The sequence below is a fragment of the Eurosta solidaginis genome, chromosome 3, assembly GCF_040869045.1.
Source record: "Eurosta solidaginis isolate ZX-2024a chromosome 3, ASM4086904v1, whole genome shotgun sequence".
Taxonomy (NCBI): Eukaryota; Metazoa; Arthropoda; class Insecta; order Diptera; family Tephritidae; genus Eurosta; species Eurosta solidaginis.
The window spans coordinates 30,916,456-30,935,761 of record NC_090321.1 but is presented as its reverse complement, the minus strand read 5'-3'; the positions used below and the strand labels follow the sequence as shown (position 1 = coordinate 30,935,761).

At 36.0% G+C, this 19,306-nt stretch overlaps 1 protein-coding gene and 1 non-coding gene across 5 annotated transcripts in view; one reads left to right on the top strand and one right to left on the bottom strand.

The window, feature by feature from the left end:
• The window catches only part of mwh (multiple wing hairs), a 466,270-nt gene that overhangs the window by 230,341 nt on the left and 216,623 nt on the right, over window positions 1-19,306 (bottom strand). The gene's annotated exons all lie outside the window — the stretch shown is intronic.
• On the top strand, window positions 4,218-4,289 carry TRNAD-GUC (transfer RNA aspartic acid (anticodon GUC)). Its single transcript has one exon. It is a non-coding gene; the product is annotated as a tRNA-Asp (tRNA).

Here is a 19,306-nt window from a genome sequence, read left to right as displayed (position 1 = left end):
GAATATGACAATATTGAAGTCATATTACCGACTTTTGCCACACTGTTCAAATTCAACCAACCGTTTGCTTAATCAAAGGTCAAAGTGATCGGATAAATTTTGCTGATTTTTCACCAGCTCATCTTTTTCTGGCCTTTTTACGATTGCTTATTGTATTCGTTAGTACCAAAGTGCCTAAAGATTGTTATTACGAAAACTTTCAATCACGAGTAACAACATTAAGAAGCCGGTGGGGCTTTGTGAAAAAGCTGCGGGACTTATCTTTTTTCGCATGCACAAAACCTTTATGTCGCAAGAGTTTTATTTAAAACTTGAATTTATTAACATTTTTGTATACTTTTTTATTTGATTTAATTTAATTATTCTCATTCATCTCCCACGCTTTTTGTAAGCATATTTTTTCCAAGCGTAATTGAATTAAATAAATGTGTTAAGTACCTACAATAAAAATTTAACATGCCTTTGACTTTTTGCGCTTAAATAAGATTCACTTGTGTCAACAACAGCTGATTATTATTTACAGCTAATCAAGACAGTTGTCATCAACAGCTGTTCATGTTGTATTATAGTTAAGCTGACAAATTAAAATGCAATTTATTATTTTTGTGCAAATTATTGCTAATATAGACACTTTATGTAAATCTGTTATGCATGCATTTATTTGTTATTGTATAAGTTTAAGTAACTTAAATAATAAAGAGCTTAAATGCATAACAATCATGGTCAATTTGGAATAGTTTGCTTGTTACATGGCAACCGTGACTGTGAATAAAAGTGTGAGGTGAAAGCTTTTTATGATAGCGTATGACGGTAGCCGTGGTGTGGTAGTAGCGTGCTTCGCCCACTACACAGAAGATCCCGAGTTCGCACCCCAGGTAATTAGAAGGAAGTTTCGACCCTCGCCAGTCATTTGGCAAATACTACGAGTGCATTTCTGCCATGAAAAGCTTCTCAGTGAAAACTCATCTGGCTTGCAGATGCAGTTCGGAGGCGACATAAAACATATAGGTCCCGTCCCGCTAATTTGTAGGAAAAATTAAAAGCAGCACGACGCAAAATTGTAAGAGAAGTTCGGCCTTAAATCTCTCCGGAGGCTATCGCGCCTTACATTTATTTTTTATTTGTATGACGTTTGCATTATTTAAATGGGATCAAATGGGATTTGTTATGCTTAGAGTAATGACTGACAATATGATATTTTATGATCTGAGTTTAGCAAAATTATATATTTGTACAAAATTTAGAGGTTTACTGGAGCAACAAGTCGTATGTCAGTCACGAATGCTTTAAAGTCATTTAAAATATGCTTGAATTTCGCTTTGAGTAGTTTGTAATTGTCAAATTTCGTTAAACTTGATTTTCATGAAATTAAAAATTAACCTGATTGCTATTCATTCGGAAGTTAATTGCATATACATAAATAAAACTTATTTCGGATTTATGTAAGCTAATAAAAAAGTTTGCAGCATATTAAAAAAAATGAATTTCTGGTAATAACCGGAAACAAGTATATTTAGTTATGGTCGTAACTCGCCAAAACTTGATTCAAATCAATGAAGTGAGTAATAGCATGAAAAGAAAGGTGTATGTCGACTGCTGTTTCGAAAACAGCTGATTTCGTAGGCAGCGCTCTTATGGCACTTTTGGGGAATTCAAACCAACCAATCTCTCTTCCTTGCTCGCAAAAACGTTCCAGCATATGAATTATGTGTAAGTTCGGCCTATATCGAGGGTTATTGTAGGCATCGGAGCAAGCCTATTTCCAGTGCGCACTAGCGGTAACAGCTATTCATTCGATTTTGAAATCGAGAGGTCTCTAAAACCCAAACAGTTTAATTTCCGTGCCTTTTTGAACACCCTTTGAGATTTTCAACAGGCCTCTCTGAAAATGTTGGGGAATAAACGGGCCTGCTCTTTTTCTTCTTGCTAAAATGAGGCGGTTTATTCTACCGTTTTCTTGACAAATTTCAGCATTGTCGGGAGTGTCTAGGAGGACAAGGAGGACTAGTTCGTTTCCCGCTATTTTGGAAGTAGTGTTGCTGCTTTCTGATTGAGGTTATATGTCCAGAAATCATACTGAAAAGCAAACTGGTTTCGAAACTCAATGTTGAGGTACACATACATACTTGTTACCTTGTACTGCTGTTTGTATGTATAGCGAACTGTGCTGGTTGAAGTCATTAGCGTTTTAAGAACAGCACCCACCTTGGCCCCAAATGTACTATTAAAAATTAAGTCCGTAGACATTGTATTGTGAGCTTAGCAGTTTCTGCCTTCGATATGAGCTCTGGGCTATTGAGTCGGGCATTCTTATGTCGGAAACTGTACGTACTTCAACACCTTCACTCTCTCGAAAGAGCGATGGGGTGAGAAATCTCATTGATGCAGTGCAAGGAGAAGTTGGCGGCGGGGTTTTCTAATCGGCGCTCCACGTAATCCGCAAGTTTAAGCCGCAGATCACTGCAGTGTATTCCAAGGGCGAGTCACCACCTGTAAGGATACGCTGTATATAATGTTATCCGGAGTTACTTAACCTCTAGAAAATTTAGCCTCTACTTGAGAAGGGAAGAAGCAATGAAGGCTCTAAACTCGATTTTCGTAATATCGAGAGCGATTTTGGAGTGCCTGACTTCACTTGCAATTGTCTCGAATGAATGTTTTGTGTGTGTGTGTTTTATTATTATTATTATTATTATCTACGCTGATTGGAGCTTGTTCGTGCCAGTATTCAATGGAAGTCGATACGGTTCAACTCAACCTATTGAAAAGCTGCTACTGTTGCAAATGGACGGAGTATGATGTGCTGCGATAATGCAGTCACTTTATACTTGACTGTCCAACTTTTACCAAACTAGCCAAAAATATTTCGGAACAAGTTTACTAAAATTTTTGGAGGATTTAGGCAAAGTCCAAATAAGTTATAGTCGAAACTACATCATCTGTACGCAACGATTCATTTCATGTAACCACAGCTCAAGTCATCATTACTCTTTGAAGTGTCACAACAGACCTCGAATAGTTTTCTCCCTGGGTAGCTACCACTCAACCAAGCCTACCTAACCTAAATAGTGATGCAAGATGGGTGTCAAGAAACTTACACAACAACATTTCAATGAGATATGCAGCTCACAGACGTACAGTTTGGCGGACCGACGAACGTTGAACGGTAGTGTAGTAATTAATACATTTTTTAAAGAAGTTTTTAAATAAATGTAAACCTATGTTGTGTACTAAAGGTTAGACCGGCCCATGAGGATCTCACATGTACTGAATGAGCCCGTAGTGTTACGAGAAGTTTACTTAACGACCAAACTGTAAAACCCTATCAAAAGCCAAGACCTATGTTAAAAAAAAACTCCGTCTTCTTGGCAAATACTAGAAGCTTTCTAGGACTTATGCCACTTGCTACTTTTAGATCTGACAGCTGTATCACTTCTAATAGCTGGTGTCTTAGCCTAGCAAGCGCAGGGTACGACCAAAAGACATGCTCGGTCGTTTCTTCCTCCAACCCGCACTTCCTGCAGCTACTATCATTGGCCAATCCTTATTTAAAGGCATGTGAAGCCAGAATGCAGTGTTCAGTGGGAATGCCGGTCTACAGTCCTCTCTAAATTTATGTATATTCGTCCAAATTTGTTAATGTCGTTACAGTATACCCTTACACGAACAAAATCAATACACTTTATATACTATTCACAGCTGAGTATAAAACTTCCAACTCTAAAGATAAACAAGTCTTAGATACATACGTTATCAAACGATTAGGCTATTCAACACACAATATTTGTCTTTCTTTTAATAGCATCCAAAATGTACAACAATAGACTTAATTATTAGTTTTCGATTAGCAATAGCTTTTTAGTACTTTTTACAATGTATTCTAATGTGTTTTAATTTTTGTATAAATGCTTAGTATATTTGGTTATTTTTGCGAAATTTTATGATTTGCGTTCTTTGTTTGCCGTTTGACCTAATTTACGCTATTTTCGCTATTGTTCACTTCAGCTGATGCGACAATATCTCTGTTGTCAACAAAAAAAATTTTTTTTTTTTTGCATACCACAAAACGTTTAGAAAATGACAAGGCAAATAAAAAACACGCTACAGCTTTGAATGCTAAAAACAAAAACAATAAGCCAGAATTACGTAAACAATAGCAATATTATCATTAAATGGGAATGGATATTGTATATAAGTATTTTACTATTAATAATTAATCCTCGATAGTATAGTGGTTAGTATCCCCGCCTGTCACGCGGGAGACTGGGGTTCAATTCCCCGTCGGGGAGGAGGAGAGTGGTATTGTTTTTTTTAGTTCTTTTTTTTTGTACAAAATTTTTATTTTCCAACAAACAAATCCGGCAGACGTTGCTCTGCTCTAGCTTTGGTCTATCTGCATAACTTTTAAGCAGTCTTTACCTCTTACTCTCTCTCCCTCCCTATTTGCGTTATCTTTTTATTCACTCTTCTCTTTGCCTTTCTCTTTTTCTGCTCCATCTATCCACATCTCTTTATCTTTGTCTAACTATCTCTTTCACCTTCCATCATTTCTCTTCTCTCTTGTTCTTCTCCATTCTCTCAGTCCCACCCCAAGTTCAAGTCCCAGTCCCAGTTCCCGTCTCAGTTCCCGTCCCAATCCCAAACCGAGTCCTAGTCCAATTCCCAGTCTCAGTAACGCTCCCAGTCCCAGTCGCAGTCGCAGTTCCAGTCCAAATCCCAAACCCAGTCCCAGCCCAAGTCCCAGTCTCAGTGCCGCTCCCAGTCTCATTCGCAGTCGCAGTCGCAGTTACAGACCTAGTCCAAGTCCAAGTCCCAGTCCCAGTCGGTCCTTGCTCCATTTCCCGAAAAAAAGTGTCATAAAAGTATCATATCTAGGCGAAAGGCTACCTATATGCCTAGTTTCAGGTAAATCGAACCAAGAATACAATTTGTTCGAAAAGATCGGTATCTGGTCCTCTGCCCGAAAAAAATAGTATCGCAAATACTAACTTAGACAAAGGGCTACCTATATACCAAATTTCAGGCAACTCGAACCGTGAACAGAAGTTTTTCTAATATATCGGTCCCTGGTATACTTCCCGGAAAGAAATTTCACAGGAACGCTATCATATCTTTCAAGCTGACCAAGTTTGATTGAAATTGGTTAAGTAGCTTAGGAGTCCATCGCGGACAAACAACGTGACATGAAATTTATATAAACAAAGATCAATCAATCTCCGAAAATACGTTATACAGATTTATAATGATTTATCTATTTGTCAATTTCTAAAATTTATGCGTGCTTCAACATTGATAGTCCATGTGGTTTCACAATGGGCCTATAAAGGCGTAGGTGTGCCGCTCCGATAAGGACCTAACCTAACCTAACCTAACAGTGATGAGTGTTTCTTTTTTAACTGATTGTTGCGTTATCTAACTTTTATTTAAACTTTAGAAAGCTTCAAATTTGCGAAGATTTTTGAAGTTATACTTCTTTAGGCGCGTTATAAAAATTGATGGGAGTGCAAATTTGACACAGAAGTCACAGGTTGAAAGAGCAATTCGTGTGTATGTTCGCTGTGTATTGTACGAGCAAACTTGTTTTGATTGGGATGAATGTATGTATTCAAAGCAAATCTACCAAGAAATCTATTTTGGCACGATTGTATGTATTAACGCATGTACACGTATGTATGTTAAGGAGATTTAATCAATCTATATGTATAAAGAAGGATGTATCTATGTATATGTTTGTATGCAGCTTATGAACACCGAAACCATTGCACCGATTTTATTCCAATTTTCAGGATAGATCCACCGCAACTTGGAGAATGTTCCTGTTTTTTTGGATGTAACATTTATGTATGTCGAACAATGTTTTGCAATGGTGCCTTGTAAAAGTGATTAAAGTGCTAGAGTTCCACATCGAAGGCCTTGAGGTTGATGCCCAAGGCAGGTATCATCAAAAAAAGGTTAACCGCGGACGGACAGCCCGATGGACCCGGCCCAATCAATATATTTTTCGGCACTGATAATATTGATATACGGAAGTCTATCTAGACCTTATGGACCCCAAAGTTATGCGATTAATACTATAATGTTCTATACCTAAGTATAGATGGGTATGAATATGCATGCTGATAGAGGGTTTTGCTTTTGAAGAAATTAGTACTATTTGGGCTAAGCTTTAAAGCCGTCGTTAATGTCATATGTGAAAGGTGAATTAGAGATCATATTACCATCTAAAACTTATTTTTCTTTAAATTGCTGGTGGAGGGTATTGAATATAAAGCGATTATAGGTGGCTAACAACGTGACATCAGGACGGACAAGGCGACAGCTATTTCGATTATACCTTGTAAATCTCTTCAAAGCCTTTTCTCCTGGAAGTGGGATTTGAACCCACACTCCTACGATGGTTGAAGTACATACATTTCATTGAAGTACATATCATTCATACATTTAAAGCAATACAGGCAATCCCCGATCAACTCATACAAAAAAATTGTTTAATTTTCAAATTTCCGTAAAATTTTTATTCGCTCATTCGTTCTTTTATATATTAGGCATATGTGTTTTGTCCACCTACTTAATGTAACATATGGTGAAAACAAGTTTGCATTTCGTTTTTTCTTCCTCTTACTGAAAATAAAAGTTGTTGTCATTTATGTGTTCATATATAACTGCTGGTTAATATATTAATTAATAAAGAACTTTTATATGTACTGTGTTTAAGTATTTCATGAGCGAGGCGGGCTCATATTGTTTTATAAAATTTTTCATACACACGCATATGGCTAGAAGAAAAACATAAACTACTGATATACATGTACATATACATATATAGCTAAATAACCAAGCATGAGATACAACTGTTCTAGAAGACATGTTCGTGAATCGTGTAGACCTTAGGAGGAGTGGGTGAACGAGGTAACCATGAGTATATCTACTGGTGAATATTTATTGAATGGATTCTTGCTTGGCTCATATGAAGCGAATAGAATTTTTGTATCGGGGAACGACCGCATCGATCTGGTATACAAAAGAGCAAAAGGAAATATAAAAGAGTAGTTTGGTTGTCCTTTGCTGCATTTAATTAAGTTCCAGTTTCAATGAAGCTTTTCAGACTTATGTATATTAAGAAGGTATCACGTTGATTTTCGAAAGTTTTAAGGTCAATAATGTTATACTTATATTATTTTAAAAATGGGTCACATAATTAGTGCTATATTCTCTGCTGATGGCATTTCTTCCATGACAAAAAGTGTGCCCTCTTTTATGCCGCCAACGCAGCGTAATGGGCAACCTCAATCGTTCACGTGTGACGATGGTCAAAGAGCATACATTGTAATTGACCTAAACATATTTGTAATGTCGAATGAAAGCGTGCAAACTGGAAAATGGACATATAAAGTTTATAAAACTAATGTAACATACACATTCAAGTACCTGCAATTAAAGTTTTTTAATGCATCTAACAACTTAAGTAGGTGAAAAGCGCAGATACGAGAGCCACCCAACTACAAATGACAGTTAGCCGCCTTGTAGGGCGCGCAATGGCGAGTAAGTTCAACATTTTGAGATGCCAAGAGTTCAACTTTTTTGAGGTACGAAGCATATCATTTTGTATGTTTGTTTATATATATTACATATTTTCACTTTTCAGTTACTTAGTAACACTAATTTGCTGCTTTCTTTAATTAAATTTTATGCTTAGTTAGGACTTAAGATATCAACAACTTCCAGTAAAGCAACACAAAAAAGTAGTTAATACAATGTTTTTCCCTTTTTTAATTTTTAACTTAAAAAGTTAAATTTTAAATATCAAACAAATATACATTACTCACTTTCTTCTGCATTAGCAATTTATTTACGCTAACGCATGTGACATAGAGCTGCCGAGATTTTCTAGTTTTTCACTTACAGGCCTGTGATGGCAAGCTTTTTCGCTAATACAAATTTGACATTGACTTTCATACCCGTATACTCACTTTTTTCGAAATTTAATTAAAATAGGAGGAGCATAGATAATCAATTTTGGAAATGCGTGAAATGATATTTGCTCAAGCAGTAAAAAATTGTATAAGTAAATAATGCTGATGCGAGAAGAGTTGTTCTTGTCTATCAAGCGGGATCAGTGTTGCCTGAAAAAACCATTGTCAAACTTTAAGCAAAAAAGAAAGTACACTGAGGCGAAAAACTAATTTTTTTTTTTATTGAGACAAATTTCAATATAAAGAGTAGCTTAGGTTGGATTGACCGGTAAATAAAACCTCACATAGACTGAAGGTGTCCATAATGTTACCAGAATTTGTTTGACAACCAAATGAAAGAACTCCAATCATGTCATAGAATAACTCCGTATGATTGCTGCCTGGAGATTTGGCAACCTTACCAACCCCTAATAGCTGGAGCTTTGACATTGCGAGCGCAGCACACGAACAAAGAACGTGCTCAGCCTTTCTTTCTCCAGCTCGCACTTCCTAGATCTGCTGCTACTGACGAGGCCTTACTTATAAACATGTGACGCCAGAAGGCAGTGTCCATCTGCTTTAAGTCTTCTCTCTTCATAAATATGATCCACTTTGTGAGTCTTATATCGTAGGATTTGCACAAGATGTTACAAATTTTGCAGCCACGCGCTTTTTGCGACGCCTCTCCTGCTTGATGCATCATGTGCAACTCCTGTCTCTTTTGATTTCTCCCAAAGGGAACCCTCCTCTGCTAACTCATCGCCCTTTTCTTTACCTTCTTTATTGTACGAATATATTATTTTTGTATAAAACTTTTCATTAATTTTAGTAAAAATTTTTATAATATTTTTTCATTATTGATATTAGAGAATAATTACAGAGTTTACAAACGGCGATGGTTACCAGGACATGTTTCTGAATTTCACTGCTTCATCAACTAGCTTCTCGGGTGCTGAGTATTGAACTCGAAATCTGCAACATTCATACTTTATACTAATGTAAAGGCTTTTGTCCAGCCAGTCGTATGAATTTTCCGTTGCTCGCTTTGCAATTGGTCTCTAAGTATTGCCTTTTTGTTGCTATTCCTTTATACACCATTAGGTACATACCAATAATAATATGTTTTTAATCCTAATTGTGTGCAATACTTATAGACGCGCTCTCAAGAGCTTAGTAACATCAGAGATATTCAATCAAGATTACTTGGTTTGATATCTCTCACTATATTTACATGTACAAGTAAGCTCAGTGAATAAGAGTACTTCACTGTGAAATTTCGAGCCTCGACTAGAATTGCGCGGCGTGAGAGTTACACAATTAATAATTTTTTTATTCATTTACACAATTTTCTCCATTTTTAACAAAGTTATTCCTATAACCAAGAAAAAACGTTTTAGCTCTCGAGAAAACCACTTTTCTATATAAGGGAAATCGTTTCTATCGCGCAAAATCAATCCCATTTTCAGGTACTTTTAGGAATTTTTGTTGCTGTAGCTAGAATTCTAAACAAGTTGAAAGTAAAAAAGTATTTGAAAATTTTCGTAGTCGATTGTACTGATCTATGTAAGTTAGAATGTGACTAAAGCTAAATTATTTCACTTTTATCCCGACGTTTTGCTATTCTTTATAACATCGTAAGGAAGTTTTTTTTATTTAAAAAGATGCTTTTTTGTTGTTATTGTTATTATTATTTTTATCAGGTCTCGATGTAATGGGAACTTTATTTAGATCTATTCTGTTTGACCTTTCAGCCTGTTACTGTAGGTGGAGGCTTTTAATATATTCGAATACCTCTTCAGGCTTCTTACTCCATATCACGAAGGGATTAAGAGTCACGCCAATTAGATGAACGATACCTCCAGCTCAGCAAAGCTAACGATTTGTTTATCCGCTACATTTAACTTCCTTAGGTGATATTTTTATTTTATTTATTTTATTTATTTAGACTACTGTGTCCCGCATTGTGTCCAGTGAAACTTTGTAGGTCCTTTCTGCTGAGATTAATGAGTGTTTTTGATACTCTCGTTGCTGCTAAGAATATAAACTTGAGGTCGTTCTGGGTTTGCAACAAGACAGACAAGTTTCAAAAATCTAAAAATAGTAACTTGTATACACGTCTGGTTTACAAATGAGCCCCAAGAGTTTAAACTTAGTGCTGAAAATTTAAAAATAAAAAATTTCATATATGAAATGTGCTGAAAGTCATTCTTTTTCGAAACCATTGTGAATTCATACAGGTGCGAATGTTTGAAAAAACTTTCACAATAGTAAGCAGCTTCGATCACTTGTTAAATCGTGGTTCGGTTACTTAAATCAGTTAATCAATAGTGTTTTTCAAACATTTTCATAAACTTCTAATATATTGCATTATATACATATTTTAAGACTTTGGCTTAGCTGGCTGCTCAAATTTTATCTATTAACTAGATTTTATAAATGAATATTAATATGTTGTCTAGTTTTCTATAGACAAATTTAAAAAAAACTTGTGTTGAAACACAAATGTGCAATATATATATGGCGATTCAGTTTATTTACAGCGAGCAAATAAACAAACCTTTCTTCCTCATTTGACAGGTAGGTATGGCAATGGAGGAACAGAAGGATTTGTCACATGATGGCATTCACAATATTCGAAACATTTTGATATCCATAGGAGGTGTAATGATATGTTGTCTTACAAAGATATGGTCAGCTACTAGTGCCGTGGCACGTCGGTTCATATGTATATATGTAATACAATAAAGTAAGGACGGGACTACCTAGGGCTCTACCGAAGGGAGCTGAGGTTTCGCATTTCCTATAGTCAACATGAGACATTGAATCTTTTATCTGAACAAACGGTTTTATGTATTATATGTATCTTATATGTACATATGAACGAGCTGTACGATTTTTCTAATACGAAAGCATCTGGTGGAATTTGCACCTTGTATCTGATAATTTAAAAAATATATGGCAGAAAAACTATTCCTGAAAAATCGGTTGTGTGGGGCATGTATGCTTTAGTGGTCTGTTCCGTTGGGTTCGGACAAATGTCTAATCGGGGAGCAAAATATATCCGCCCAGTAAATTTCATCAAGGTATCTTAAAAATGTATGGACTAGTTTGCGTTCAAACGGAAAAACCGACAGACAGACATGGCTTAATCAACTCAAATCGTAGTTCTGATCATTTCGGTATACTTGTCTATCTCTTTTCTTTTAAGGACTTACAGCTTTCTAGATGTTTCGGGCTATAATCCTGTTCAGAAGAGTGTCAGAAAAATTACTTTGTAACTTTTTTGCAAAACATTTGTTGTAATGTGCTTTTTTCCACCATTCAAACCTAATCATCAAAAAATTATAATTTGTTCCTCAGCAAAAACTATTTTTACTCATAAATCATGCACAAAACTCGAAACCCTGAAGCGACAAAAAATAAATTACCAAACAAAATCAATTGAAATTGCTTTTAATTCAATAAGGCGTGGGCGCCAATTTGAATGTTTCTGTTTTTTCTTCAGCTGAAATGTGTTTCATTGCTAAGCTCAAGGCAATAAGCCTTGCTTAAAACAAGAAAGAAAAAAAATTAATAAGAATGTAATAGCAAGAAAAAAGTGTTAAAATTAATTAACGTGCAGATAAGTAAATTTCTTAACCCACACGCTATAACTTTAGTGGTGTTGTTTAGATCGATGTTAAGCCTGACAAATAGCAAAAATGTAAGTGCAAAATTTTGGCGAAAATTCAAGGAATTTTTTGCTTTAGGGGATAATACGAAATTTGACACACAACTGTGTGAATTTTTATAGCTAGCTACAGTGTAACCTCGATTATCTAGAGTTTGTACATACATACTAATATTAAAATTTATTTTATAAATTAAATATATTCTTTTAAGGCCATAAGTTTTTACTAATAAAAGTGTATAATTGCTTTCCCTCTAGCAAATAGTTTGCTCAAATACATACATAACTTAAGACTTGAGTCAGCATTTATTTATTTTTCTGCTAACCTAAGGCATATTTCGTTCATTTAACTCTCCATGACCTAATTGTTTTGCAAATTATTATGAATTAATCAGTAGGTATTTTTATAGGTTTTGCTGGTTATTATTCTTTAAATTTTTGGACAGCTCTTGTAAGTAGTACGTGGACAAAAATCATCAATCATTTCTCATCAAGCCTCTTTTTTCATTGGATAGAAATAAAGGGTGAGCGATGTCGGGCAACTTCTAATGCTGTGAACTGGTGATGTATCAGTTAAAGTTAACTAGAGATCACCTTGTTCGATAACATAAAATTTTGTAGCTTATCCGAAGGGGCAGGGTTAAGCTCCAGTCAACTTTAGCTGGAATTTAAACAAGCTATGAAAAGTCGGGCCCTTCTCACTCAGGAATTTTAGATCTGATTATTAGAAAGGCCTTGCATTTTGTAATGACCACTTTGAATTTCCTAGCGAATTATTAGAAATTTATCGCAACTACTACTATTTGAATGGTTGGGTTGGGAGGCAACTGCTCCTTCGTACTTGCTTAGACAGCATAAGAGTCCGGTATGATGTCGCTTTAAAAACAGTGCGTCGGCTTTAAATATGTAGAACAATACTATTTTGCAACAACATGATTATAGATAAAACAGAGCTCGACCTTAGGTAAGTTCTACAGTGATCCGAGTAGGCCCAAATCGATGTAATTTCGTTAGTCCTATCAAAACTGTAGAGTTGTGAATTAAATTTGATGGTTCCTCCTCTTAATATTCTTTTTCTTGTAGAGAAAAAGACACTCCCACAAGGTTTTCGGCAGTATTATCTATGATGATGTTATTTTCTCCGATATTGATCCCGTATGTTCCGAAAATTAACTCCATCTTGCGAATGATTTTATATGACCACGTCGAACATTGTAAGTCGTAACCCGTAAATAAGTGTTGTGAACCCAATGTTTTGACAAAGCGCCTACTTTTGTTCGATGAATATTGCCAGCTTGCAGTTTATTACGCTTACATCGAAGCCCATCTGTTGAGGAGCAGGCCGCAGGGGAACAACGGAACTCCGGTATTTCGACCACCTTGAATGTTTTGTTCACAAGTACCCGTTAATGTGAGACCGTTACCCGTGATAATATAGTAGCCCTAGACCCACATAATATTTTTCTTAAAACAGTTCGAAGCAGTCAAGATCGATGTCAGGCATTTCCATACCTTCCTTGACGGCACACATTTTGAGGTCTGATTATTAATTGCTTTTCCTATGATGTATATTGGAACGATTTTCCGTCATCCCTTGTCAAATTTGGTTTTGAGACAAACCGGTTTCGGCGTTGTGCCATCGTCAGTGTCGATTTTCGTTCTGATCTGTTGTTGTCGTTTGTCCTGTATTTATAGTTCGTAGGTATATGAGCAGGTATTGTCATATTGATGCTTGTGTATATTTAGTTATGTGAATGTGCTGTGTGTTAGTTCAGAACCGAGGGTGGTGATTTTAGTCGTTTGACCTTCTTCGTCGGTTTTTTGTTTTGGTGTGTTAATTGTTTTGTGTTTATTTGTTGTTGTGTGTTTGTCTGTTGTACCTGTGTGATTAAGTTGTTTCCTGTAAACAAGTTTTAAAGGCTCGAATATTGTGTCAGAAATTGTGTTTATCTGTTCGTTTATTATTCTACCGTCGAATGTTTTCTGTTTGTAGATTTCATTTTTTCGAGTACGTTGAGACGTCGGCCCTTTTCCTGTATGTGCAGAACCCTAACTGTTTTATTGATGTTTGCTGGGGAGCATTCATTCTCGACCATGTGATTCGCGATGTTAGACTCGGGTATAATGTTGGGATTCCGTATTTTTTTGTTGTAATCTCTAATATGTTCTCTGAACCTCGTTCTTATTTGCCATCCTGTTTGTCCTATGTAACTATGCTGGCATCCGCAGGTAAGCACAATTAACACACCAAAACAAAAAACCGACAAAGAAGGTCAAACGACTAAAATCACACATAACTAAATATACACAAGCATCAATTTGACAATACCTGCTCATATACCTACGAACTATAAATACAGGACAAACGACAACAACAGATCAGAACGAAAATCGACACTGACGATGGCACAACGCCGAAACCGGTTTGTCTCAAAACCAAATTTGACAAGGGATGACGGAAAATCGTTCCAATATACATCATTTATCCACCCTGTCGGAAAATCAACCAAACAAGATAAGTCAGCTTTTCCTATGTTAACCTTAAAGCATTGAATAGCAATCCCATCAAAAGTATGCTTAATCAATGTGAACTCTGAAAAATACTAGTGCCAGGTAATTTCATTTCGCCGTTTAGCTTGAGTTGCTTGTAAAATGCCTGCCTCCTCTTTTAAGGGAAAGTAATAAAGCTAGCAAAAAGGTAGTATACGACTTACAATAATCTTCATTTTCCGAAATAAAGCCCTAGTTTGTAAGAACTCTGTCAGTGCTTAAAATACTGCCAAATCAAGGTGTTCATTCGTGAGAGGTGGCAGAAATACACAACCCAAAGATGGGTGTTTTCCTCATAAGTCATTCCTAATAGCCCAATTAATTCGCCTTTCTTTAAGGGGATCGCAGAGTTGGTAAAGCAAGCACGTACATGATAGTTAATAGCCAACAAACCATATCAAAGAAAATGTTTGCTTGTAGGTGTAGAAAAGAAGTTTAAAGATGACAATAGTATCATGGTATTAATAATTAGATTATTGCTTTTCAATAGGTTAAATATGATCACACACTTGGCACTATCAATGAAGACGGCCTGACATGCCACGTCAAATGCGTTTTCCGTCCGGTTTGACTACAAGGTGGCAATTAAATTGGCCAATAAGTGAAAACGGCTATTGCCCAACTGTATTGCAGATTTGACATTCAAATTTCATTTGCTAACATGTTGACAATTAATTTTTGTTAGCCAACAGGCATCCCCATGAACCAATAAACAGATCCCGCATTAAAAAATGAGAGAGGAAAAAATCATAGTTGGCTGGGAAATAAATTTTCGGCGCGACGTCACGCTTTTAACAACATTTTTTATTGCTGACGCAGTGTTCAGACTTTATACCAATCGGAGTATTTTGCTTCGCTCTTACCTCCTACTACATTTTTTATCTGAAAGGTTTACTTGGGTCGAGTTGAAAACTAAATAGTATTACTACCTAATATCTTTTGGTTGGAGTTTTCAATGCATATGTACGTATGAAAAGCTGATTGTTTACAAGTGACGATTGGACGAAATGATCGTTCGTGTCTTAAGACACAAGTTTGTTCACATTTTTCGTATGGAATCAGAATAGAAGGAGTAAAATGCAAGCAAAAAATGTGTTTGGACGCGATCTGTAAATCCTGCCTAAATTCCACATACTGGTCTTTTTGAAGTTTTATATAAAAATGAAGTACGTTGAGTCAGTGAGGTCAGTGAGGTCAGCTAACCCTGTTTTGCGATAACAGTCGCCAATTGGGAGCACCAAGCGAGATCAAAGCTTCCTCCAACTGTCTTTCTAAACTCAGTGAAGGTCTTCTCTTTCCTATGTTTCCAAACTGCCGGAGCGTATTCGTTCATCTGCATAACATGACCTAGCTAGCGAAGCTTTCTGTTTTTATTTGCTGCACTATCGTCATATCTGCGAAAAGCTCATATAGCTCATCATTATACCTCCTTCGATACTCGCCGTGGACATCACGGATAGTACTATAAATCCTCCGGAGAACTTTTCTCTTGAATACTCCAAGAGCCATCTCATCTTCTCTCAACACCTTCCATCATTCCGAGCCATACATCAGGACAGTTATGATGAGTGACTTATAGAGCGAGAATTTTGTTCACCGAGACAGGACTTTACTTTTCAATTGCTTAAAGAAGCAATTGTTGGCAAGAGTTATTCTCCGTTTGATTTCTAGGCCGACATTGTTTTTGCTTTTAATGCTGCTTCCCAAATAGACGAAATCCTTCACAGTCTCCAATTTTGAATCCATCAACAGTGACGTTGACAGTAAATACTTCGTCTTGTCCACATTTACTGCAAGACCCACTTTTTTTTGCTTCTTTATCTTTTACCAGCTCTTCGCCTCCCTGTTAGAACAGCCCGACGGGTATCCCGTCATTACTTGGCACCTTGTGATTTTTTAGCCGTAATATTGCCATTATCACTTCGCCAAAGTTGGATGCCGGAGCTTGTTTTTCATCATCGGCAATCGGGGTATCGGGTTCGTCTTCCTCACACTCTGTACGTCAGTTACCAGGTCGCCATTATCATTCCTACAGAAATCTTTCCCGGTATTGAAACCTTCTGTTATTAAAAGAGTATGAAAAATGTATGATAAACCAAAAATAATAATAATATTTTTCGCGATATATATCCGGGGAGATAGAGCCCCCTTTTCTTCCAGAATGTTGTGTGCTAACGGGAGCATTATTTGGTAATCCTACACGTTTTAGGCCGACTAAATGTGCATCTGATAAGGCAGATAACTTTTTTGCTGAGAAACTTTTCATGACGAAAACACAATCGAAAGGATTGCCAAGCCACCAAATCAATTTGATGTTAGTTGTTCGCCCGCTTTCAAAAAGGAAAAAAAATATACTCCGAAAATTTTATTTTTACTCCGCCGTAGTCGTTTACTCAGGTAACAGTTTTAAATACTCCGAACACTGGTAGCGAAATATGAGAGAAATGTAATAAATCGAAAAACTTCAAAAGCGCTACGTCATCAAACTTTTTTTTCAAATTCGATTACAAATACAACAATTCCGGAATGCGGGATTTTTGCTGATTTGTTTATGAGGCATCCCATCAATAAATAATGGCAAAGCATATGGAACAACGGGAAATAATAAAATGGGTTGTGATATATATGAACACACAATTTTAGAGTGGATTTTGACCAGGCACTTTAATGACTTCGAGTGAGTAGTTTGATATAATTTAAACGCATTTGGGCCCAACTGACCAGTGGATCAGCTTGAGGCAGTTTCTGATGTCAGTAATTTTGACCTAATGAAAACTAAGTTTTGGTACATACTGCTTTATCGACATTGTGACAGTTATATGAAAAACTGGAAATGCCTAATAAATGAAAGGCTTGATTAGCATAAGTAGAAGAAGAAGCCATCTAGTGGGAAATGAATAATTTTCTTCGGTTTCATTAAGCTAATATCAAGCTTTATTATTTTAATCACAACGGCTTGTCATACCGCGTCAAATACTTTTGCCAACCATTTTGTCTAGGTAGTCTTCAGTAGAAACGACAAATAAGTATCAACGGCAATTGCCTATCGATATGGCAATCTTGACATGAAATTATGAAACAGGACGTGAGACAAATGAACACAAAACGAAATTGTACCACCCTTTATTTTTCACATCAAATTACCTACTTGTACTCGTATAATTAACGCCTAATTATTCATTCTATGCATTGTCTCATTTTACAACATATTAATTTTCTACCATTTGACAAATGCCACCAGCTGACTTGTGGTAGAAAAGTGAAATATTAAGGCCACTAGACGAATAATTTACAAAAAAAAAAAAAAACAAAACAACAATGTAAATGATCGTTGTCGTTGCTGCTGCTTCTACAAAACACTGAAGATCACATCATGAACACCATGATTTTATTTTCATTGGCCTATAAAGGTGTTAAGTGACTCATAACTACTTTGAAATGAATACAAGTAAGCGGACACCTTTCAAAAAAAATATACAAATGAAATGAAGAAAATTAAAAGCAAAACATTTTATATAGTACGTGTATTAAACACTAACAACTTTTAAGAGTTTGGCACGCAGATGAATATTTGCAAGACGCATTAAATTGGAACAATTGCTCTCTACGAACTCTTGAACTTTTTCAAATTCTAGTAGTAATGTTATGAATTTTAACAATGATTTATGCCTAAATGTAAATTATTTTCGCACTTTTTCTTCGCGAATATTTAAGTATTTTTTCATTTCTACATTTTATATTCTTTTTAGTGTTGTTATATTCATTTGGTTTTTAGCTATAATTTCGAACACTTTCTATTTTCAAGTAGCAGCTTTTTTTCTTTTTAATACAGCGCGTGGGGCTCTGATTAGATTTACTGCCTATCGTATTGATTGCTGAGTGTTTATTGATTTTGGTGTGAAAGTGTTTAAATCTAATGATGAATATGCGTGATTGCTTTCATTTATACTATTCGCATTTTTTCGAGAACATAATTATTTTCTACTTTTTGATGTCTGTGTTTTTTTTAAATGCGGTATTAATTTTTATATCTTTGTAATATTTTATGAGTTGGAGACCAGTTAATCATAATTTTTTGTTCGAAAGAGAATGTACAGAAAAAAACATGCTATAAAGAAAGTATTATAACGACGGATTGTGATAGTGACTTTGTGTATTTGTTTCTATTCACGGCCTTATGGAAGTCCAATGCACCCAACGCTCAGAAATTTGAAACTTGAATTCTTGGTCAGAGAGAAATTTTTCGGAAAGAGAAAAAAGCACAACAAATACCAAAGAAATCTGACGAGAAATAGTTTAAGACCTTTGAAATAGTGCTGGTAGTTCATCCAAGATTAGTGCGTTTTCATATTAGAGCTTACGATTTTTCGAACATGTTCGAGAAGTGATTTCTGGCTTATGGCTCGTCAGCTTCTCGGCGTTCACGTAAATTGCTGCATTGGCATTGTTATATCATCATATAGAGCCAATGCAGCTGCTAAATTGAATGGCGGAAAGAGCTTTTTGAATATTTCGAAATCTAGCGATATCCGAATTCTCGATTAACTCATTTGTGTCCGATAAAAATCGTACGCCCTCTTTCATATTTCAGCAGCTATTTCAAAAATCACTCTATCTCTATTGTAGGAGAATGCTTTGTCACAGAATTTGATTTGATTTGAGAACGCTCTGCCTTAGACTAACGGCAAGGTGCTTGCTATAAGCTATGCAAGACGAGAAGCAGTTTTTGTTTGTTTTCAGATATTTGACAAGCTTGAAACATTTCTGGCACTCTTAGATAAAACACTTTTCGATAAAATTTTCCATAAGAAGAAATTTTCACTAATATCATTGATTCTGCCCTCAGCCTTAGAATTCTTTTGAAGAAAGCCCTTTCTCAGTATGAATTTAAAAAACAAGTGCACCTCATACTCTCGGCATCTCTAGTCCCGGCAATACATAATTCCGACAATTTTCAAAAATCCCAACAAGACACAATCCAGACACAACCAAGTTATGTGTTCAGCGTAGCCTGTTTTGGATCAGCTAAGGATTCTTTTTTTGAAGCGTGGACGAAGGCCCCTTTGAGAGAACTTGTCATCCGATCGCGGGCACACAATGATTTTAGAAGGCAAAACTGACTTGTAATTATTCA